This window comes from Tamandua tetradactyla, chromosome 1 (assembly GCF_023851605.1).
Source record: "Tamandua tetradactyla isolate mTamTet1 chromosome 1, mTamTet1.pri, whole genome shotgun sequence".
Taxonomy (NCBI): domain Eukaryota; kingdom Metazoa; phylum Chordata; class Mammalia; order Pilosa; family Myrmecophagidae; genus Tamandua; species Tamandua tetradactyla.
Genome location: NC_135327.1, coordinates 194,491,383 through 194,516,456, shown reverse-complemented (window position 1 = coordinate 194,516,456; position 25,074 = coordinate 194,491,383). Strand labels below are relative to the sequence as shown.

The 25,074-nt window shown below is 39.3% G+C and overlaps 1 protein-coding gene and 1 long non-coding RNA gene across 12 annotated transcripts in view; one reads left to right on the top strand and one right to left on the bottom strand.

Annotated features, from left to right (window-relative positions):
- LRRC61 (leucine rich repeat containing 61) overlaps positions 1-17,178 on the bottom strand; it is a 34,938-nt gene extending 17,760 nt beyond the window's left edge. For 3 of the 8 annotated variants that reach the window (XM_077149395.1, XM_077149401.1, XM_077149348.1), the window contains exon 1: positions 11,073-11,355. The gene's annotated coding sequence lies outside the window, so the exon portion shown is untranslated. The other 5 variants (XM_077149368.1, XM_077149387.1, XM_077149352.1 and 2 more) reach the window with 5 other exon arrangements.
- The window catches only part of LOC143674154 (uncharacterized), a 59,277-nt gene continuing 45,126 nt past the window's right edge, over positions 10,924-25,074 (top strand). For 3 of the 4 annotated variants that reach the window (XR_013170900.1, XR_013170891.1, XR_013170889.1), the window contains exons 1-2: positions 10,924-11,268; positions 11,923-12,015. This is a non-coding gene — a long non-coding RNA (uncharacterized LOC143674154). Of the gene's footprint in view, positions 11,552-11,922; positions 12,016-25,074 lie in introns of all 4 variants that reach the window. The other variant, XR_013170890.1, reaches the window with a different exon arrangement.

The window sequence follows — 25,074 nt, the reverse complement described above, 5'->3', positions numbered from 1 at the left end:
ATATTACTATAAATGAGCTAGACTTAACAGACATTTATAGGACATTACATCCCACAACAGCAGGATACACCTTTTTCTCAAGTGCTCATGGATCATTCTCAAAGACAGACCATATGCTGGGTCACAAAGCAAGTCTTAACAAATTTTAAAAGATTGAAATCATACACAACACTTTCTTGGATCATAAAGGAATGAAGTTGGAAATCAATAATAGGCAGAGTGCCAGAAAATTCACAAATACGTGGAGGCTCAACAACACACTCTTAAACAACGAGTGGGTCAAAGAAGAAATTGCAAGAGAAATTAGTAAATACCTCGAGGCGAATGACAATGAAAACACAACATATCAAAACTTATGGGATGCAGCAAAGGCAGTGCTAAGAGGGAAATTTATTGCCCTAAATGCCTATATCAGAAAAGAAGAAAAGGCAAAAATGCAGGAATTAACTGTTCACTTGGAAGAACTGGAGAAAGAACAGCAAACTAATCCCAAAGCAAGCAAAAGGAAAGAAATAACAAAGATCAGAGCAGAAATAAATGAAATTGAAAACATGAAAACAATAGAGAAAACCAATAAGACCAGAAGTTGGTTCTATGAAAAAATCAATAAGATTGATGGGCCCTTATCAAGATTGACAAAAAGAAGAAGAGAGAGGATGCAAATAAATAAGATCAGAAATGGAAGAGGAGACATAACTACTGACCTCACAGAAATAAAGGAGGTAATAACAGGATACTATGAACAACTTTACGCTAATAAATACAACAATTTAGATGAAACGGACGGGTTCCTGGAAAGACATGAACAACCAACTTTGACTCAAGAAGACATAGATGACCTCAACAAACCAATCACAAGTAAAGAAACTGAATCAGTCATTCAAAAGCTTCCTAAAAAGAAAAGTCCAGGACCACATGGCTTCACATGTGAATTCTACCAAACGTTCCAGAAAGAATTAGTACCAACTCTCCTCAAACTCTTCAAAAAAATCGAAGTGGAGGGAAAACTACCTAATTCATTCTATGAAGCCAACATCACCCTCATACCAAAACCAGGCAAAGATATTACAAAAAAAGAAAACTACAGACCAATCTCTCTAATGAATATAGATGCAAAAATCCTCAATAAAATTCTAGCAAATCGTATCCAACAACACAGTAAAAGAATTATACATCATGACCAAGTAGGATTCATCCCAGGTATGCAAGGATGGTTCAACATAAGAAAATCAATTAATGTAATACACCATATCAACAAATCAAAGCAGAAAAATCACATGATCATCTCAATTGATGCAGAGAAGGCATTTGACAAGATTCAACATCCTTTCCTGTTGAAAACACTTCAAAAGATAGGAATACAAGGGAACTTCCTTAAAATGATAGAGGGAATATATGAAAAACCCACAGCTAATATCATCCTCAATGGGGAAAAATTGAAAACTTTCCCCCTAAGATCAGGAACAAGACAAGGATGTCCATTATCACCACTATTATTCAACATTGTGTTGGAGGTTCTAGCCAGAGCAATTAGACAAGAAAAAGAAATACAAGGCATCAAAATTGGAAAGGAAGAAGTAAAACTATCACTGTTTGCAGACGATATGATACTATACGTCGAAAACCCGGAAAAATCCACAACAAAACTACTAGAGCTAATAAATGAGTACAGCAAAGTAGCAGGTTACAAGATCAACATTCAAAAATTGGTAGCATTTCTATACACTAGTAATGAACAAGCTGAGAGGGAAATCAAGAAACGAATCCCATTTACAATTGCAACTAAAAGAATAAAATACTTAGGAATAAATTTAACCAAAGAGACAAAAAACCTATATAAAGAAAACTACAAAAAACTGTTAAAAGAAATCACAGAAGACCTAAATAGATGGAAGGGCATATCGTGTTCATGGATTGGAAGACTAAATATAGTTAAGATGTCAATCCTACCTAAATTGATTTACAGATTCAATGCAATACCAATCAAAATCCCAACAACTTATTTTTCAGAAATAGAAAAACCAATAAGCAAATTTATCTGGAAGGGCGGGGTGCCCCAAATTGCTAAAAACATCTTGAGGAAAAAAACTGAAGCTGGAGGTCTCGCGCTGCCTGACTTTAAGGCATATTATGAAGCCACAGTGGTCAAAACAGCATGGTATTGGCATAAAGATAGATATATCGACCAATGGAATTGAATAGAGTGCTCAGATATAGACCCTCTCATCTATGGACATTTGATCTTTGATAAGGCAGTCAAGCCAACTCACCTGGGACAGAACAGTCTCTTCAATAAATGGTGCCTAGAGAACTGGATATCCATATGCAAAAGAATGAAAGAAGACCCATCTCTCACACCCTATACAAAAGTTAACTCAAAATGGATCAAAGATCTAAACATTAGGTCTAAGACCATAAAACAGTTAGGGCAAAATGTTGGGAGATATCTTATGAATCTTACAACTGGAGGCGGTTTTATGGACCTTAAACCTAAAGCAAGAACACTGAAGAAGGAAATAAATAAACGGGAGCTCCTCAAAATTAAACACTTTTGTGCATCAAAGAACTTCATCAAGAAAGTAGAAAGACAGCCTTCACAATGGGAGACAATATTTGGAAATGATATATCAGATAAAGGTCTAGTATCCAGAATTTATAAAGAGATTGTTCAACTCAACAACAAAAAGACAGCCAACCCAATTACAAAATGGGAAAAAGACTTGAACAGACACCTATCAGAAGAGGAAATACAAACGGCCAAAAGGCACATGAAGAGATGCTCAATGTCCCTGGCCATTAGAGAAATGCAAATCAAAACCACAATGAGATATCATCTCACACCCACCAGAATGGCCATTATCAACAAAACAGAAAATGACAAGTGCTGGAGAGGATGCGGAGAAAGAGGCACACTTATCCACTGTTGGTGGGAATGTCAAAGGGTGCAACCACTGTGGAAGGCAGTTTGGCGGTTCCTCAAAAAGCTGAATATAGAATTGCCATACGACCCAGCAATACCATTGCTGGGAATCTACTCAAAGGACTTAAGGGCAAAGACACAAACGGACATTTGCACACCAATGTTTATAGCAGCGTTATTTACAATTGCAAAGAGATGGAAACAGCCGAAATCTCCATCAACAGAAGAGTGGCTAAACAAACTGTGGTATATACATACGAGGGAATACTATGCAGCTTTAAGACAGGATAAACTTATGAAGCATGTAATAACATGGATGGACCTAGAGAACATTATGCTGAGTGAGTCTAGCCAAAAACTAAGGACAAATACTGTATGGTCCCACTGATGTGAACGGACATTCGAGAATAAATTTGGAATATGTCATTGGTAACAGAGTCCAGCAGGAGGTAGAAACAGGGTAAGATAATGGGCAATTGGAGCTGAAGGGATACAGACTGTGCAACAGGACTAGATACAAAAACTCAAAAATGGACAGCACAATAATAACTAATTGTAAAGTAATCATGTTAAAACACTGAATGAAGCTGCATCTGAGCTATAGGTTTTTGTTTTGTTTTGTTTTGTTTGTACTATTATTACTTTTATTTTTTTCTCTATATTAACATTCTATATCTTTTTCGGTTGTGTTGCTAGTTCTTCTAAACCGATGCAAATGTATTAAGAAACGATGATCATGCATCTGTGTGATGATGTTAAGAATTACTGATTGCATATGTAGAATGGTATGATTTCTAAATGTTGGGTTAATTTCTTTTTTTCCATTAATTAAAAAAAAAAAAAGAGAGAAGAGGTAATTGGAGGTGAAGGGATACAAACTGTGCAACAGGACTGGATATAAAAACTCAGAAATGGACAGCACAATACTACCTAATTGTAATGCAATTATGTTAAAACATTGAATGAAGCTGCACGTGAGGTATAGGTTTTTTTTTCTCTCTATTATCATTTTAATTCTTATTCTGTTGTCTTTTTATTTCTTTTTCTAAATCGATGCAAATGTACTAAGAAACGATGAATATGCAACTATGTGATGATATTAAGAATTACTGATTGTACATGTAGAATGGAATGATTTCTAAATGTTTTGTTAATTTTTTTTAATTAATAAAAAAAAAAAGAATGCATGTGAGAGAACATACAGGCACTCTCGTAAGAAAAGAGGGATGAGAGGTGAGAGGCCCATTTTTTGGTAAATTTTAAATGTGACCTATTGAGATTTTTGTTGTTGTCAAGTAAACAATAGCTCATATCATTTCAGAACTTATTTGAAAATAGCTTTCCTCCACAGAGTTGTTTAACTGAGAATATTTGTTAGAACTAAGTTTTGTATGTCCAGATTTCAGCAGCTTGAAAATAAAAATTGAAACAGCCAATGAAAAAAAATAAATGCAGGCACGAAACCAAGGAAGTAAAAAAAAAAATACAAACAAACAACTAGATCTGTATCTCAAGTGTCCTCACTGGAAATGGTGTAGAAATGGGGAAGATGTGGTTGTGAGGTCTGCAGCCTAGGTCAAACCCCAAAATCTTCATCAAAGACCTAATTTCCCCCATGGGGGCTATCCTGTTCTGTTTTCCAATTAACCTCGTCCCATTGGTAATATTACATTCTGCAAACATTCTTTACCTATCCAACTGTCCATCAAGTATCTTCTATAAGCCAGATACTATGCCCTAAAGATATAAGGTAGACTTCCGGAGAAGATGGCGGCTTAGTAAGACGCGCGGGTCTTAGTTCCTCCTCCAGAAAAGCAACTAAAGAAACAGAAACAATACAAAACAGCTCCCGGAGTCACGACAGAGACCAAAAAAGACAGCGTACCCCATTCTGGAACGGCTGAACGGGTAGGGAGAATCCACTGCTGTGAGATACCCGAGGGGTGCACGTTTTCCCGGCTGGGGTGACTGGCGTCTGGGGTCCCCTCCACGCACGTGGCTCCCCGGTCTGACTGGGAACATTGGATAGCGGGGCCCTCCCGTCACGCTTGGCGTCTCGGGCCAGCTGGGCAATTTGGACCGGCACTCCCCCAAGCCACGGCCAGCGACCCCCGCCTCCACGCGCGGTTTCCCGGGCCGACTGCCCCGCAGACAAACGACCGCCACGAGCGCCACCTACTGGGCAGGAAAAGAAAAACAGAGCCCAGAGATTCCACAGAAAAACCTTTCAACCAGCTGGGTCCCACACCCAGGGAGATCTGATCAAATGCCCAGACACCAGCAGAAAATAATGGATGACGCTCGGAAAATTGAAGATATGGCCCAATCAAAGGAACAAATCAATAGTTCAAATGAGATACAGGAGCTGAGACAACTAATACTGAATATACGAACAGAAATGGAAAAACTCTTCAAAAACCAAATCAATAAATTGAGGGAGGACATGAAGAAGATATGGGCTGAACAAAAAGAAGAAATCGAAAATCTGAAAAAACAAATCACAGAACTTGTGGGAGTGAAGGACAAAGAAGAAAAAATGGAAAAAACAGTGGATACCTACAATGGTAGATCTAAAGAGACAGAAGCTACAATTAGTGAACTGGAGGATGGAACAACTGAATTCCAAAAAGAAACAGAAACTATAGGGAAAAGAATGGAAAAACTTGAGCAGGGAATCAGGGAACTGAATGACAATATGAAGCGCACAAATATACGTGTTGTGGGTGTCCCAGAAGGAGAAGAGAAGGGAAAAGGAGGAGAAAAACTAATGGAAGAAATTATCACCGAAAATTTCCCAACTCTTATGAAGGACCTAAATATACAGATCCAAGAAGTGCAGCGCACCCCAAAGAGAATAGACCCAAATAGGCGTTCTCCAAGACATTTACTAGTTAGAATGTCAGAGGTCAAAGAGAAAGAGAGGATCTTGAAAGCAGCAAGAGAAAAACAATCTGTCACATACAAGGGAAACCCAATAAGACTATGTGTAGATTTCTCAGCAGAAACCATGGAAGCTAGAAGACAGTGGGATGATATATTTAAATCACTAAAAGAGAAAAACTGCCAACCAAGACTCCTATATCCAGCAAAATTGTCCTTCAAAAATGAAGGAGAAATTAAAACATTTATAGACAAAAAGTCACTGAGAGAATTTGTGACCAAGAGACCAGCTCTGCAAGAAATACTAAAGGGAGCACTAGAGTCAGATACGAAAAGACAGAAGAGAGAGGTATGGAGTAAAGTGTAGAAAGAAGGAAAATCAGATATGATATATATAATACAAAAGCCAAAATGGTAGAGGAAAATATTATCCAAACAGTAATAACACTAAAAGTTAATGGACTGAATTTCCCAATCAAAAGACATAGAATGGCAGAATGGATTCAGCTTTAAGACAAGATAAACTTATGAACCATGTAATAACATGGATGGACCTAGAGAATATTATGCTGAGTGAATCCAGCCAAAAACTAAAGGACAAATACTGTATGGTCCCACTGATGTGAACGGACATTCGAGAATAAACTTGAAATATGTCATTGGTAACAGAGTTCAGCAGGAGTTAGAAACAGGGTAAGACAATGGGTAATTGAAGCTGAAGGGATACAGACTGTGCAACAGGACTAGATACAAAAACTGAAAAATGGACAGCACAATAATACCTAATTGTAAAGTAATCATGTTAAAACACTGAATGAAGCTGCATCTGAGCTATAGGTTTTTGTTTTGTTTTGTTTTGTTTTGTTTTGATTTTACTATTATTACTTTTATTTTTTTCTCTATATTAACATTCTATATCTTTTTCGGTTATGTTGCTAGTTCTTCTAAACCAATGCAAATGTACTAAGAAATGATGATCATGCATCTATGTGATGATGTTAAGAATTAATGATTGCATGTGTAGAATGGTATGATCTCTAAATGTTGGGTTAATTTCTTTTTTTCCGTTAATTAAAAAAAAAAAAAAAAAAAAAGAGAAGGGATAATTGGAGATGAAGGGATACAGACTGTACAACGGGACTGGATATAAAAACTCAGAAATGGACAGCACAATACTACCCAATTGTAATGCAATTATGTTAAAACACTGAATGAAGCTGCATGTGAGGTATAGGTTTTTTGTTTTTGTTTTTTTTTCTTTCTATTATTGTTTTAATTCTTATTCTGTTGTCTTTTTATTTCTTTTTCTAAATTGATGCAAATGTACTAAGAAATGATGAATATGCAACTATGTGATGTTATTAAGAATTACTGATTGTACATGTAGATCGGAATGATTTCTAATTGTTTTGTTAATTCTTTTTTTAATTAATAAAAAAAAAAAAAAAAGATATAAGGTAACCATCCAGTTGGTACTCAAGGCTCAGGATGGGAAGACAACTTGTAAATAGGCATTAGACCTAACAGCAAAGTAAGTGATATACAGTGCTACTATAGAACCAGAGAGGGGTTCCCAGAGGAATGGGAACCCAGGCTGAGTTAAATAGAGTATATTAAACTGAAGAGTTCAGATTTTTGTCTTGTAAGAGGCTGTTTACCTTAGGCTACCGCTTTGGGACCTTTAATTCCTGACAGACTCCCAAGGGTAGGTACTGGATCTGATACAATCACTGGTCCAAACAGTAAAGCCACCCTTTTCTCTTCCACTAAAAAAAGCTCACTGGAATGAGAGTGAAGCTGATACTGTTAAGAGTTAAGCTTGACTCTGATCTAAGAAGAAATATTTTTAAATAAATCATTCAAAAATTCCAGTACTAGTAACAGTAATAAGCCTCTTGTGACACATCTCACAATATATCACAAACTCACATTTGAGGACTAGAACTATGATAACACAGAGACTTTAAGGACTTTTAAGCCAAGGTATGGCTCTCTCAGGCTGCACACTGGAAAACTCATACAAGCAGCTGTCTAGACGCAAAAGCAGACACAATACTGGGAAGCAAGAGACAAGGCAGACCAGAGAAGAGTAACAGCAGAGGGACTGGGGTGGAGGGCATAGCTTAGAGAGCCATTTAGAAAGTAGATTATGCTTGAATTGAGGTGAGGAGAAACAATGAAGGGTTATGCAGAGACTCTCTAGTAATTCCACTTACTAACAGTTCAATTTTGGATATACTGAGTTTGAAGTTCTTTTAGAACAAATCTTCAGGTGTAGACTTGACTGCTTAATATATGGGATCAGAGGAGAGAGGTTTGGGGTAAAAACACAGATCTGGGTAAAAATCTCTGTAAAAACTGAGGGAAAACATGTGGCAAGAGGAGAGTGGCAGAGGCTGCCTGTCAACACTGACAATAAATATGGGGAGGCTAGAGGATGTGCATACCTTAATGATGATTGAGGGGCAAAGGGTAGAGATATCGAAAACCCAAGAGAGTGATTTTAGGTAAGTCAAGGGAAGACACTTTCCAGAAAAGAGTGATCAACAGGGTCCAATGTCATTTCAGTGGATGCAGGCGGCTCCTGCGATGGGGAAATGAGAAGTGTGAGAGAATCTGGAACTTGGAATGGTGGGGGTGGGGTAGGCGTCATTCTTTGAAATGGGAGGAAAAAGGTTCGGGTGTGTCTCTGAACAGGAAGACACAATGGGAAGAGAAAGCAAGGGTAAATATACAGGAGGAAACTGATGGAACAAGCTTCCTGGGAGAAAGGGAACCAGGGCACATTATGGTGAGTGGGATTAGCCTTGCAGACAAGAAGGAATCTACATTTCCTGATATAGGAAGGAAGTAAGGATGGCGTAGTAGCAGGTAAGTTCTTGAGAGTGGATGGGGAAGGACTTGAGGCACTGTATGGCTGAGAGCCTCTCAATTCTCAGGCGGAAGCCATATATTTGTATCTGTGGCTGTATGGTTCCTAGCAGTGCCTAACCTGGAATGGGAAAGTGCCTGTGTGAAGTACTTTAGCACTTACATATTTGTTTGTTCAATCAGATAGGCTTTATTCTAATTGCTCTTGCCAATCCTTTCCCAAGTGCCTGCCCAGACTCTGTTCTCTAGAAGGAAAGAGGCACTTTTCTGTTTCTCTTGTGCCTGCCTCACCCAGGGCCTCATGTACAGTTCAGCCCTTCCTGGGTATTTGATAACTATGCTAGCTAGAGCTCTCAATTTTCACTCTGCCTGGTCCTACCAGCCCCCTCTTCTCTCAACTCCTGTACTGTGGGGAGTCTGTTTCCACCTAGAAGATTTTTTTTTTAAACCAGCTCAGGTATTTACTGAATGCCAGGTACTTGGAATATAAAGATTAAAAAGGCATTATCCCTGCTCTCAAGTAGCTTCAATTTGGAGTAGACTAAAAAGATAAAAAAAAAAAACTGATTATAATATAATATTATTAAGTTCAATATTGGTATTATTTACGAGATGCTGTGAGAATACAGAAGAAGGGCAACCTATCCAGTCTGAAATGGCAGACAGAGATTAGGGAATGCTTTCAGGAGTTAAACCAAGTAGGAGTTGTATGAACAAGGTCAGGAATGGGATGGGGGTGTGGACAGTATTATAAGAGTCAGAATGCGAAAACACTGTAGGTAAAGGAATGGAGAGATGAAACAGCACCGTGTGCTTTGGGAACTCGGTGTAGTTACATATAGCTGGAGTGTCAAGTAAGGGAGGTGGCGTGAGAAGATGTGGCAGAGGATGATGCTTCTGAGGAGGGGATTCTAGCTTTATGAAAAGTTGTTAAAGAAGAATTACACAGATTGTAATAAATATTAATACAGAAAAATGTAATAAATATTAATACAGAAAAGTGTAACAAATATTAATACAGAAAAATGAAAATCTGAATCCAGTGCGGCAATGAAAACCAAGATAATGGTTCTGAATGAAAGAGGTTTGGGAGCCAGAAGCAGGCTTGGACCATCTCACACAGGATTTGCCATTATTATTTGCTAGTTCCATTCCTGGGTTTGGTCTAGTTATTTACAGAAGGAAAAAGTGAGTGAATGCAACGGATGAGGAAGGAGTTACAAAATAGATATTTGAGTACTGGTTCTCCTACTGGATTTCTAAGACATCCCAAAGTCAACATATCCATCCTGAACTGATCTCCCAAGAATCTGTTACCACCGCTAGCCTCCCACACCTCAGCTGATGGCAACTGCAACTTTTAGTGCTTAGACCAAAAATCTCCACCGAGAGGATTTTAAAGCACTTGCCTTAAATTCTCTCCCACCAAACTGTGACCAGGAGATTGAAAGGCAGTGAGGGAAAGAATGGGAAGAGATGTGTTGAAGGAAAAAGAGTAAATGCAAACTACTATATATTTTGGGGTTTTGTTCCATACGCAAATTGGGCTACTTAGGAAATGTAAGAGAGACGTTTTAAATCATAATTATGCATCATTAGAATTTACATTATGCAAAAGTGACATAAAATGAGACCAGCTTTAAACTACACATCAACAGAGCCATCTGCTCTTCTCTAAGAGGCTGTCTTCCATAATGGATTAAGGAACATGACATCCAAAGTCAGTCTATCTGGGTATTTAAATCCTGGTTCTCCTACCTACCAGCTGTGTGGTGGTGGGGAAGTGATTTAACCTGCAATTCCTTATCTAAACAAAGAGAATAATAATAGTACCTACCTCATAGGACTCTGGGAAGGGTTAGATGAGTTCATGCAAGTATTTAAGCACAGTTCTTGACACAGAGTAAGTGATGTTTAAGAGCTAACTATTCCAGCAGAGATTTGGCTCTCACCTCGTCGGTTTGAGGTGGGTGGGGGGCACGGGGAACAGAACACTGGATTAGGCGTGGGCTGCTGGTCCGCCACAGATGGGCTGGGTAAGCCACCGGCAAGCCACCGCCTTCTTCCACCCCTCAGCTTCCACGTCTGGAAGGCAGGTAGATAAAGACCCCACCGGCTTTACCTTGGGGAAGGGTGAGAGGACTAGTTTCAACCGCCCTTTGAGCGAGCGCCCGGAAAGTTTACAGTCGGTGCACCAGCGCGCCTGCGTAAACCCAGAATGCACAGAGGGCCCACCACAGGCCAGCACGAGGGCAGGGAGGGGGCGCGCAGGGGGCGCCGTCCGCTGGCCTGGGCTTTCGCAAGCCAGTGCCCTCCCCGCCGCGACCCCAGACAGCCCCCTCCTCTGCCCGGTAAAGAGAAATTTCAACCCCCGCGGTCCAGCCACTCGGCACCAACCCACCTGCCGTTGCGCTTTTCTGCGCGCCGAGGGTCGGAGCTCTTGGGGAAGACGCCAACCGGCCAAAAGAGATGGGGGTGGCCCGTGAGCGCTACTTCCGGGAGCGACTGAGCGCGCACCCCCTCCTAGTGAATGGTACTTTCCGGAAGCGAGCGCGCCTGGCCACGGCTCAGGCCGTTTGTTAGGGCGTAGCGAGCTGGTAGGTTCCCGGCATCTCCTCGGTCAACAGCAGCCCAGCCCGAGAGACTACTTAATACTAGTTTAGCGTTGTGATCTTGGAGGAATCACTTACACTTCTTATTCGATAGATGTTTATTGAGCGTTCATTCCGTGCCAGGCTTCTGGACAGATATGGCCGCCTAGTTTTTCTCTTTCCTGTATTAACTCTGGCATTCTTTGTTTCTCGAATCTATTTTCCCGTGTGTGACTCGTGACTCATCCACGCGTGCAGACAAAAGGAATCACACGATAATGATCCGCAGGTTGGGGGTGTCTTCCCGCCCACCAAATAGGTTGCCCAATCTCATTTCAAGGCTCAGTCATCATTTCAGGAAATCAACCTAGGGTTGTCTCTAGGGACGAACTTCCGCTATGCGGTGGCGCCCTTGCCATAGGCCTTGCACCCCGAGGGCGCCTCACCCCGTCCAGTCCGCCAAGTCCAACTTTGCTGGGCACAGTTCTTTGGCCTGTCCTCCGCTGACACTGCGTTGCGGGCCAAAGAGGCATCACATTCCGTGGGCCTTTAAAAGCGCCAAAACCACTGAGAGGAGAAAGCAATTTGCTTTCACCCTGGGTCCTAGCAGGGCACCAAAGGGTGTCTCACAGACTACCATGAATTTCTTTCCGCTTCCAGAACCAGACAAATTGAGGACCTAGGCTGGGGTCGCCATTAAGTTTTGGGTCATCCTGTTAACCAGACAAAGGCAGTAACACTTTGGAGACGCTGGTGAGTACAGTTAAGTTCTGCCTGTTATGTGGATGCACCTGGTGAAAGGGCCCCACTCTCCAGTATTGTTTGTAGAGTTGTAACTGCATAACCAGCTTTTCAAAGTCCACTATGAAGTTGCTTCCATCAGTGTTCATCTCAGTGTCGGAAAATACGGATAGCGGGAATAGACTTCAATTATTTGTGTACAGTCATGCACAGGTTCCACTTCCCGGCTTGGAAGTAAGGTAGCTGGGTTTAAACTAGAAGGAGCTTTTAGAGTGATGTTAGGATTATCTAGTAGAATAACTTAATATTTGACGATCCAACAGTGAGCCGATAGCCACCTTTCCGTTTTAACAATGGCAGCACGTAGTGTGGTGTGTGCACCGTGGTGAGTTGTCCTAAATTAAAGTTTTCATTTTGTATCATCATCTCATTGGGGCATCAATCATTTGGGTTGTCTAGCTTCCCTCTGGAAGCTTTCCTTGCGAATGTCACACATGGCTGCTCCCCTTAGGCATACTGGCCATCCCTGGGTAGTATAGTCTAGCCGTTTAGAAGAATAGACCACAGGACATCTGGCATTTTCTAGTTTTTGAGTAAGCACTCCTAATCCAATCCCTCATATGGATGCAGATGAGGAAAGGTCGAATGCTTTCTTGGGTCTGGGAGGCCTAGGGCTGGGACTGTTAAAATTTCTCTTTTTGTATCTTGGAAGGCATTTTTTACATCCACTAGTCCAATTTAGAGGCTCTCGCTCAGATCCTGTCAAGGCTTTATATAAATGTTTTGCTATGAGTCCAAAATTGGGTATCCAAATTCTACAGAATCCTGCCTTTCCTAAAAATCCTTGAAGCTGCCTTTTTTTAAGTGGCTCTGCTACTTAAAGTCTCTCTCTGGTCTAGCAGCTCAGACTGGATTTCTCTGTCCTATGGGTACTCAAAACCTAGATATTTTACTGACTTCTTAGAAATTTGGGCCTTTTTCTTAAAGACTTTATATACAGTCTGCAAAGAAATTCAGAGTTTGAATAGTGTTATCTGATGCTTTTTTAGTATAGCTTGCTGCTAGTATATCATCCATATATTGTAATAATACTCCTTCATATATGTGTAAATACCTTAAGTCTGGATAACACTTCTCCAACTATTGTGGGAGTATTTTTAAATCCTTGTGGAAGAACAGTCCAACAATATCAATGCTTTTTTAGTAACAGGTCTTCCCATTCAAAAGCAAATAGTTCTTGAGATTCTGGGTCAAAGGTTATGCAGTAAAAGTCAGCTTTCAGATCTTAACAGTGAACTAACAGAGATCTCCAGATAATGTAGTAAGTAAAATATATGGATTTGGAACCACTGGGTGGATGTCTTCTACAATTAATGACTTGTCCTGGAGGCACCTCTCCTGACAAACAATCTGAAGAAAAGGTTATCTGGTGTTTTAGTATGCTAAAGCTCTGGGAATGCAATACACCAGAAATGGACTGGCTTCTATAAAGGGGATTTATTTAGTTACAAATTTATAGTTCTTCAGTGGAAAGGCAGCTAGCTTTCATCTGGGTTTCTCTGTCACCTGGGAAGACAAACAGTGAAGTCTGCTGGCCTTTTCTCTAGCTTCTGGGTTCAAACAACTTTCCCTGGAGCTTTTCCCTTTTGCATCTCCAAACTTTGGTCTGAGCTCTGAGCTGAGTGGTGCTGGGCTGCTTCTCTCTCTTCTGACCTCCTTTTGAAGCTTCCAGCTAATCAAATTAATATGTCACTCATTGTAGATTGAAATACTAGTGATCATTGACAGGGAGGAGTAAGGGGTATGGCATGTATGAGTTTTTTCGTTTTTATTTCTTCTGAAGAGATGCAGATGTTCACAAAAATGATCATGGTGATGAATACACAACTATGTGATGATACTGTGAGCCATTGATTGTACACCATGTATAGAATGTTTGTATGTTTGTTTGTTGTGTACCATAAAAATATTTAAAACAAACAAACAAGAAGTCACTCATTGCAGAAGGCACTTCCTTTAGCCAACTGTTGATATAATCAGCCATAGATGAATTTCACATGCTGATGGTTTAAGTCCACAGCAACAGAACAACAGGGTACCATCACCTGGCCAAGTTGACACCTGAACTTATACTACATCTGGGCATTTAGCTTGGTTAATGGACCCTTCTAGCAAGGAAACTGGACATTCTGTATGTACAGGAAACTATACTTTAAAATTTTGGTTCCAATTTGGCAATCTAGCAGCTGTAAAAATGGTTTATTTTCTCTTTTACCAGATATTCCCATTATAGTAGCTTACTGGTTGGATATTGTGTTAGATTTTTAATACTAGTACACGTCTCCTGTATCAACAAGAAAGTCAATTAATTGTTTTCCCACCTGTATTATTACCCCAGGCTCTTGATGGGAGATTGAGAGAAGTTGTATTTCTTCTAATGGAACCTCTTGACCTCTTCTTTCCAAGTCTAAGTGGGTTGTATCATCATCTCATTGGGGCATCAATCATTTGGGTTGTCTAGCTTCCCTCTGGGGTTATTCTAGCCTAGTCTCACCCTTGTTTATACTTACTATTATAATGGTAACAATTCCATCTCCCCTTGTTTGAATCCATAAAAACCTTGAACCCCCTAGATTCAGAGAGACAGATTTTTGGGCCAATAGTCCATCTGATCTCCTGCTTCATGTCTAGCAATAAACTTTTTCTCTCTTTGAAACCCTAGTGTCTCAGGCATTGGTCATTTGAGCACAACAGGCAAAAGAATCCACTGCCTTTGTCTGGTAACAGTTCTCCCTATTCTCTTTCCTAGAGTAGCCAAGGCTTTTTCCATCTCCTTCCCACGTCCCTCCTCTAGCTCCGAGGAAATCAACTCCAAGAGGGGTCCATTTCTCCAGCTTGGGCTAAAGCAGGAGTCCCTGCAATAAGAGTATACGTCTTTATGCTTTATCAAAATTATTTTTTATCCCTTCCATGGCTCAGAGGTAGAGATACTGGTTTCTCTCTATGAGGAAACTGACATAGTCACACAGGATGTTAAAGTAAGAGATGGGACAGCCACAAAGAATTTTAGAATTGAATTATGCAAGCAAGAGTTGAGTTAAATGATTATAGTTACTGAATCATTATATAGATGTTTTCTTACTTTCTAAAATATTGTATTATAAAAGATATATTGTAGAATAGCCAAAGGAAATACCTGAAACTACTAAAACTCATTGAATTGTAACCCAGATGCCTTCATCTTTGATGATGGTACTTTATTGTATAATTATATAATCCTTACCTTGTAACTGTAAAGCCTTAAGATAACCCATGACTGGCCTTGCTTATTCCCCCTCATCTTGCTTTACAACTTTGATGTCTTGTGATCATGTAGATCAATGAAGGAACCTTAATGTTTATCAATGAAGGAACTTAAATCAGCTCAGAACTAACGCACCCCAATGCCTAGGCTATTGTTCTAGTTTGCTAGCTGCCGAAATGCAATATACCAGAAACAGAATGACTTTTTTAAACGGAAATTTAGTAAGTTGCTAGTATACAGTCCTAAGGCTGAGAAAATGTCTCAATTAAAACAAGTCTATAGAAATGTCCAATCAAAGGCATCCCCAGAAAGATACCTTGTTTCAAGAAGGCCGATGAAGTTCAGAGTTTCTCTCTCAAGTGAGAAGGCACATGGTAAACACAGTTATGGTTTCTCTCTCAGTTGAAGGGGCACATGATGAGCACAGCATCATCTGCTAGCTTTCTCTCCTGGTTTCCTGTTTCACGAAGCTTCCCAGGAGGTGTTTTCCTTCTTCATCTCCAGAGAGCTGGCTGGTGGACTTTCTGCTTCGTGGTGCTGCAGCATTCTCTGCTCTCTCTGAATCTCCTGACTTTCTCACTTGTCGTTCTCTTTTATAGGATTCCAGTAAACTAAGGATTTATCTTTTATAGGATTCCAATAATCACGTCTCCACCTAATCCATTTCAACAACCACTCTTGATTGGGTCACATCTCCAAGGAAATGATCTAATTACAGATTCAAACATACAGTACTGAATAGGGATTAGAAGAAATGGCTGGATTTATAAAACAGAATTAGGATTAAAACATGGCTTTTCTAGGGTACATACATCCTTTCAAACCAGCACAGCTATCTCCCTAGACAAAGCTAGTTCTAAGTAGAATTGGCCCTCCTGTCATATGCAGTAGCTTAAACCTTAACCTATAGATGACCTATAATTCATTATAATACCAAAAATCACATGAATTGTAACTGAGAAGTTAGGATTTAAGGGATGATTATGATTACTTAATCATTAATAGATACTCCTTTTTGTTTTCTGGTATATTGGCGTAGCAGAGGAAAATACCTGAAATCCCTGAACTATAATTCAGCTGCCCCGATATCTGAAATAATTGTAAAAGCCCTTATCTTGTGCCTTTGGAATTGTGAGAGCTGTTACTCCCTTTATCTGGTCATTTTCTTAAAGTAACTTGTAGGGCAAAGGGTCAGTGAAAGGGCTAATGAAAATTTTGAGTCAGCCATTAATTAGTTCCAGCCTTTTGCATTTGTGGATTGTATCAGCTAGACTCTGCTATTGAAATGATAACTCTGCCTCCCTTCTTTTAGGCTTACATTTTTACTGTTGAAATGATGACCTTGCCATTTTTCTTTTCAGCTTGCACTTCTGAAATGATAACCATCTCCCTTCCTGCTTAAGCTTGATTATTTGAAATTGTAATTAATCTCCCCTTGCTGGAATCCATAAAAACCTCGAAATCCCTAAACTTGGGGAGACATATTTTGGGTTGCTGGGCATTTGATCTCCTGCTATGTGCCTAGTAATAAACTCTTTCAATAATAAACTCTTTCTTTGAAATCCCTGTGTCTTAGGAATTGGTCATTTGAGTGCTCCAGCAGAAGAAACCACTGCCTTTGTCCAGTAACACTATCATCATGTTAAGACCACCATTTTCTTATGTATGTCCAGTGACTAAGCATGGGATCAATCTACAAATGCTTAATGATTAGACTATCTCTAATTTTATCTCAAACCATTATATTAATTAAACTAAACCTACCTGTCTGTGAAAACTCTAAAACTCTCAGAGTTACTGCAGTTCAGGAAGACATATCTGAGGCCCATAAGCCTCCTGCTCTCCTTGCTTTGTGCTATGCAACAAAGCTCTTTCTCCCTCTGAAACTCTCTGTCACAGGATTGGTCACTGTGTCATGGGGCAGGGTACCTACACTTTGATCTGTATCAGTTACATTGTTACATGGTGTGCTGGTTTGAAAGGATGTATGCCCCTTAGAAAAGCCATGTTTTAATCAAAATCCCATTTCATAAAGGTAGAATAATCCCTATTCAATACTGTATGTTTGAAACTATAATCAGATCATCTCCCTGGATGATGTGATTTAGTCAAGAGTGGTTGTTAAACTGGATGAGCTGATGACATGTCTCCACCTATTTGGGTGGGTCTTGATTGGTTTACTGGAGTCCTATAAAAGAGGAAACATTTTGGAGAATGGGAGATTTGGAGACAGCAGAGAATGCTGCAGCACCATGAAGCAGAGAGTCCACGAGCTAGCGACCTTTGGAGATGAAGAAGGAAAACACCTCCCGGGGAGCTTCATGAAACCAGAAGCCAGGAGAGAAGATGCTAGCAGATGACGCCATGTTCACCATGTGTCCTTTCAGATGAGAGAGAAACTCTGGCTGTGCTCACCATGTGCCTTTCCACTTAAGAGAGAAACTCTGAACTTCATTGGCCTTCTTGAACGAAGGTATCTTTCCCTGGGTGCCTTTGATTGGACATTTCTATAGACTCGTAATTGGGACATTTTCTCAGCCTTAGAACTGTAAACTAGCAACTCATTAAATTCCCCTTTTTAAAAGCCATTCTGTTTTCGGTATATTGCATTCCGGCAGCTAGCAAACTAGAATACATGGGGTCCATATAATGGGGTGAGAACTGGTTCCTTTCCACTGTTAATCCAGACACAGTCTTGAATAAGGGGTTTCTTATGCAAAAGAAGTCAATTAAACAACTGTCGGAAACGTATTTAGAGAGAAACAACAGAAGGAAACTCTGATCTACTATAGCTACCAAGTTCTTCACTCCAACCAAGCCAAGTTTGGGAATGTTGCATATAAAATCATCTCATTGCTTTGGTAGGTGTTGTACAAAAGAAGGATAATTAGGAATGGTACCTTCCTTGAAAGCTTCAAAATATAGCAGCCAGTTTCCCGTTTGCATTTGAAAACACTGTGCAGGCAAATCTAGCAGGCCTCCTCCCTGCCCTGAGGCATAGTCAACTTTATCATTTAAAATCCTACATGATACTAATGTAGTCCTGTCCCAATTTGAAAGGATTATGTGCCCTAGAAAAGCCATGTTTTAATTCTGATCCATCTTGTGAAGGCAGTTGTTTATTTTAATCTCTATTTAGCACTGTAGGTTAGAAACCTGATTAGATTATCCCCACAGAGATGTGACACACCCAGTTGTGGATATTAATATTTGATTAGTGTGAGATCTGACTCTACCCATTCTAAATGGGTCTTGACTAGTTTACTGGAATCCTTTCATTGAGAAAACATTTTGGAGAGAACCACAAAAAGGCAACAGAGCAGAGCCACGAGAATTACAAGAGCCCATACAGCAAGAGACCTCTGGGGATGAAGAAGAAAAACACTACAGGGTGCATCTTGTTCATGAAACAAGAAGCCTGAAGAGAAAGCTAGCAGATGTTGCTATGTTCACCATGTGCCTTTCCAGTTGAGAGAGAAACCCTGAACGTCATTGGCCTTTCTTGAGAGAAGGTAACCTCTTGTTGATGCCTTAATTTGGACATTTTCATGGCCTTAGAGCTGTGAAGTTGCAACTTAATAAATTCCCCCTTTTAAAAGCCATTCTGTTTCGGGTATATTGCATTCTGGCATCTAGCAAACTAGAACAAGACCCCTCCCACCTTCCCTCACCCCTGCAAAGTAATTAGGTAGATCAGGTGCTTGACCTCAAGATATTTGAGATTTCTATCCCAGCTCTACTCTGGTACCTTCCCACAATGTGCAGGAACCTTGGTCTTTTTCTGGTTTTCTGGATCATTTCATAGACTTGAGCAGTGTTAGAGCTGGACAGAGCCATAGAATTCTAGTCTCCATCCCCAATTTTACAAATGCCCAATAAGTATCAGAGTTTCAGCTCTGATGCCATCTCTGACATCAGAAGCTCACTCTCAGGAAATGGCTTTGTTCAAGAGGTGAAATGTAGAGTATTTTCATGAGTATAAAAAGTAGCACAATTTACAAAATAGTTGAATACTTTTTGCTCACAATAATTATGTGAAGTAGGAAGAAGAGGCATTATTATTCCTAAGTGACAAATGAAGAAACTGAGGTATGAAAATTTAACAAAACTTGCTCAGCAAAGGGCTAAGAAAGGACTAATTCCAGTTCTTTGTCTGCAAGCCCAGAGATCTTCTTACTTAGCAGTGGCTTGGGAAGCAGAAGAACCAATGGAGAACTGGTTTAAAAAGAAGAATATAAGTATCATATAAATTCTGAGGGTCTGGAATGAGCCCAGCAAATGATGTTTTAATTAAACCCCCCAGAGGAGTGAAATGCGTTGAATCCCTCTGTGCACAGACACTTTTGAAAAATGCTGATTTAAAGCAAACTTTTTGGCTTACATATCTCCTTAAAGGATCTTGAAAACTTGGTACATTTTAAAGTTGACATCTAATCATTTAAAAATTTTTTTAACATTTTAAATTGTATAATACATATATAAAACAGAGAAGGAAAAAAATAACAATAGTTTTCCAAGCACTCTTCAACAGGATGGATCCCAGTGTTTGTCATGGGCTACCATACCATCATCTCAGATTTTTCCTTCTAGCTGCTCCAGAACATTAGAGGCTAGAAGGAATAAATATTTTTTTATCATCACAATTGACTTTTTTTTTCTTTTTTGTGGAAATAACATATATACAAAGAAAACAATACATTTTAGAGCACAGCACAATAATTAGTTGTGGAACAGAGAGTTTGGTATGGGTTACAATTCTACAATTTTAGCTTTTTTTCTAGCTGCTCTAAGATAATAGAGACTAAAGGAAGTATCAATATGATGAGTCAGTAATCATATTCATTTGTTAAACCCTACCTTCTCTGTATAACTCCACTATCACCTTTGATGTTTCTCCCACTCTTTAGAGGTGTTGGTCTAACTTTTTCATGTTGGAAAGGACTACCAGTAATAAGGTGTAGGGAGATGGAACTAGCTGATGTTCTGGAGAGGCTGGCCCCTCTGCATTTCAATACTTATCTGGTCCAGGGGCCCATCTGGAGGTTGTAGGTTTCTGGAAAGTTACCCTCATGCATAGAACCTTTGTAGAATCTTATACATTGCCCTAGCTGTTCTTTAGGATTGGCAGGAATGGTTCTGGTTGAGGTTTGGCTGAAGGATGCATCTAAACATTTTTATTTTAAGTTTAACTAATGTAATGTTCAGCTTATTGTAGGTATTGAACATTTTAAAACTGTACTTCACTCTTTTAATTATATGCCATGGACTTAATATAATGGTTGTTTAGCTAATATTATCTATTTTAAAATACATGAGCAAACTTCTTCAATCAGAAATTTTAGTTTCTTTTTCTACTTGAATTTATTTTCCATTTTATTTTCTCCCAAACAATTTTATACTATTGTAATATTTTTTAATTTTTAAACATTTTTATTGTAAAATATATATACAAAGAAAAAAGCAATAATTTTAAAAGTACACTTCAACAAGTAGTTATAGAATAAATTGCAGAGTTTGCTGTGGGTCACTATTCCACAGTTTCAGATTTTTCCTTCTAGCTGCTCCAAAACACTGGAGGCTAGAAGAAATCTCAATATAGTAATTCAGCAGTCATATTCATTTGTTAAATCCTATTTTCTCTGTTATACCTACTCCTTCTCCTTTGATCCTTCTCCCAATCTGTAGGGATCTTTAGGTAATGCCCATTCTGACTTTTTGATGTCAAGAAGGGGTGTTGACACTAAACTATAAGGGCCTGCTATTAATTGATAATCTTGGAAAGGCTGGTCCCTCTGAATTTCAGGGCTTCAGAATTTATTTGGCCTAGGAACCCTCTGGAAATTATAGGTTCCATGAAAGCAGACTTAGTGCATGAAACTTTTATTAAGCCTCAGTTCGAGCCCTAGTTGTGCTTAAGTGTTAATTGGAGTATTGTGGGTTGGGGTTTAGTACTTGTCTAACTGAAGCTTGCATAAGAGTAGCCTCCAGAATAGCCCCTTGATTCTATTTGATCTCTCTTGCCCACTGATGCCTTATTTTATTCTACTTCTTTCCACCATTTTGGGTCAGGAAGGCGTTGTCAATCCCAAGTGCCAGGGCCAGACCCATCTCCTGGAGTCACATCCCACATTGATTTTCACCACTGAATGTCATGTCCCACGTAGAGGGGAGAATAATGATTTTCCTTGCAGAGTTGGGCTTAAGAGAGAGAGGGTCCATGTATAAGTAGCAAAAGAGATTTCCTAGAAGCAACTCTTAGGCCTCATTATAGGTATTCTTATCTTCTCCACTACAGAAATAATTTCATAAGGGCAATTTTCAAAATCAAGGGCTTATCCTATTTTCTTTGGAGTCTCCAATGATTGAGAGGGTACCCAGGGTTTCCCAGATGGGAGAGTTTAATAGTTCCATTTTTTTTTCATTCAGTCTCTGAATGAAATATGAATATTTCATGAATATATTATACATTTATAATATATTTTTATGCCTAAAAATATGTTATTGATCTCCCTATCAAAGTATGTATATACATTGAAATATTATTTCAATAATTTCCTTTGGCCAAAATGCTCTGGATTGGATTTAATAGATTATAATCATTATTATGCAATTGATAAAAACAAATATACATTTTGATCATTATTTATGACAAGTAAAATTTATTGGAAATGCAAATCTTGATATGAATGTTCACATTCATAATAGATGAAAATGGATAGAGTTTTATCATAGATTATCATTCAATTCTTTGAATTTTTTCTGGTTGCCTGCCAAAATCAAATAGTGGCTTATTTTGTCAACTGAGAAATAATGAACTGAGCTGTAGTGAAACAAGGGCATTTATTTGGGATCTTAGAATTGCAATTCGGGGAGCACACATTCAGGTAGCAGCACAAACTATTTGTTTGTGCTTCTTTGGGCTTCCAAGCAAGGGTCTTTAAAGAAAAAGATGATTACATAGTTGTTTGTAAAGAATTATGATTGGTGGATGTTTGGGCCTTTCAAATATCCTTTAAGTTAGATAGTTTACTGATTTATCTTGCATTTATTTCATGAGTCCAGATGTCCTCAGAAATATTGTTGTTTGGGTTCTGCATACCTTGGCAGTTTGTGATATCTGGCTGAGGAGTATGTAAGAATAACTTTCTGAATGGTCCCCCCATTCCATTTTAATTCTCTTAGCCATAGTAACTCCATTTTGTTTGATCTCTTTTCTCATTTTATTATTTGATTTAAATGATCACTCAAATAAGTATTACTGCAACTGTGTTGAAAGCAAAGTATGGGAAACCACTAGACTACCCAATAAAAACCTTGTTACCCAGTGGCTTGATATCTTGCCTTCTTCAACACCTATACCAGTTTTTCAAATCCTCCCTTCCTTTGGTATCTCCTGCCCCCATGACTTTTATACCCTAGAGTAATGGACCAATGTAAGATTTGAGACCAATGTAAGTTCTGTAAACTGGGAGAAGGGTAATTATGGGAGGGCCCACTTTTAGGGTGATTGACTCTTCCCTATTTACTTGTGACTTTTAGCACTGAAAATCAATCCTGGATTTGGGGAGCTGCCTCAGTCCCAGGCAAACCGGGACAGTTGGACTTGTTTGGCTATGAAACTGAGCATCTGGAAAGTGATTCCCTTAAGCAATCCTGGCCTATGTATCTCCTGGAGGGTCTTTAGGTACCCCATTTTTCAGATCACTGATCCAGGGAAGTGGAGTTGTAGTTTCAGGATATGACAATGTACTTCAGGACCAAAGAGGTTATCAGAGGGTAGCCAGATTTACACCAAACACAGCTTCCTCAGAGTCAAAGGTACTAACTCCGAGCTGTATCTCCTATGCATTAGCCCCTGCACCTAGCAGCTGTGCAGACTCGCATCAGGCTACCTTCATCACTGTCAGGAAGTCTGTGTGAAGACTTCCAGATGTTGCTCATCCTTGCATTCTCAGAAAGATCACTCTGTGGTCAAAATTGGGGTATTCTTTTAATATGTTGCTGTATTTACCAATTGTTTTGTTTGTTTTTTATTTCTTTTTTCTTGTATTTACTAATTTTTTTTAATTTAGAATTTTTGTTAAAAAGTGAAATTGTCCTATGGTTTTGGTGTATGAGTGGTGTGTGATCCTGGTTTGGGTTTTGTACTAGGGTTATTCTAGGACCCTTTAAGTCAGAGGCTCCTTCCCTTATTTTACCTCTGTTTAAATATCACCTCCATAGAGAGGCTTTCCCTGACCTTCCTACCTGAAAAAGTCCTTCCTTTCCTCCACTACCACACCACCATCCCACAGTCTCTGCCATAGTCAGGAAGCTACTACTACTGCTACTAACCCTAGAGACACATTGCCAAAGAGGCTCAATGAGCAAGCTGCTACCACCACACCAATGGCAGCTAAGCACATGTGACTTGTTAAAAGAAATATAACAAAATAGAATTTCTATGGCTAACTGATTTAAAATGGAGTCAGGAGGTCATTCTGGAGATTACTTTTATGCAGGTCTCAGCCAGATGTCACAAACTGCCACACCATGCAAAACCTCAAGCAACAGTGTTCCTGAAATCCCTAAGGACGTTGGCATACCATAAAGAAACCACAGGATGAATTCAATTCTAACTATCTAACTTTAAGGACAATTAGAGTACCTTAATATATATCAGCCCAAAACAACTTGTCTAATGTTTTCCTTGAAAAGCCCTTGCCTGGAAATGTCAAGAAGTGATACGATTTGGGTTGTTACCTGAATCTGTGCACTCCCCAAATTGCAATACTAAGATCCCAAATAAATGCCTTTATTGCCTTGCAGCTTAGTTTGTTATTTCTTGGTTGACAGTCAAAGAACTAGATGCCAGGAACTCCAGTGCAGCTGTCTGAGAAGGACTATGTGGCCTCACCACATTTGCTGGAAGATATGTCACCTCTGTGCATGGCTTCTGCCTCATGTTACTCTTCTTCTGCCTCCAACTCTTACTCTGGATCATCTGCTTCATAATACCTACATCACAGGAAGATTCTAGCTGCAAATGATATCTGGGAAATTTCGTTTTTAACTTTATAGGCACTAGGCAAGTGAACAGTGTGTTGTCCTTACTGAATGAGCCAATTTCCAGTATCTGTCACACTACTCAATATGTGTGTATCCATAAACACATTATATATTTTTTGTTTTATTGATATACATAGCCTCAGTTCATCATTTTAACCACTCTATTGTATTCCCTGGTATAAATAAACCATGGTTTGTTAGCTGTTTCTCTATTGAGGAGCAATTAACTTGTTTTCACTTTTTTCCTTTTAGAAATACATTGTGTGTCACTGTGCAAATGTACAAGAGATTTTCTAGGATATACACCTAGAAGTGAAATTTCTGGGTCTTAGGTGTACAATTTTATACCTTTGCTAGGTATTGTTAAATTTCTTTCCAAAATGGCTCTATCAATTTGCTCTCTTACTTACCTTTCCACGTGTTGGGGATTGAATCATGTACCCTGTAAAGGACATGTTCCAGTCTTGTGTTCCTGTGGGTATGAACCCATTTGTAAATTGTGTCTTTAAAGATGTCATCAGTTAAGGTGTGGACTCATTTGTGAATAGGATCTTGGATATTTAGATGATGGCAAATTGTATCAGGATAGACTTTAATCTGAAAGACTGGGGGCCTGATAAAGAGAAGAAATTCAGATTCAGTCAGTCAGAAGAAGCCAGAAGTCAGTAGAAACCAGAAGACACTAGGAGAGATTGAGATTGCCATCTGATGCAGGATTG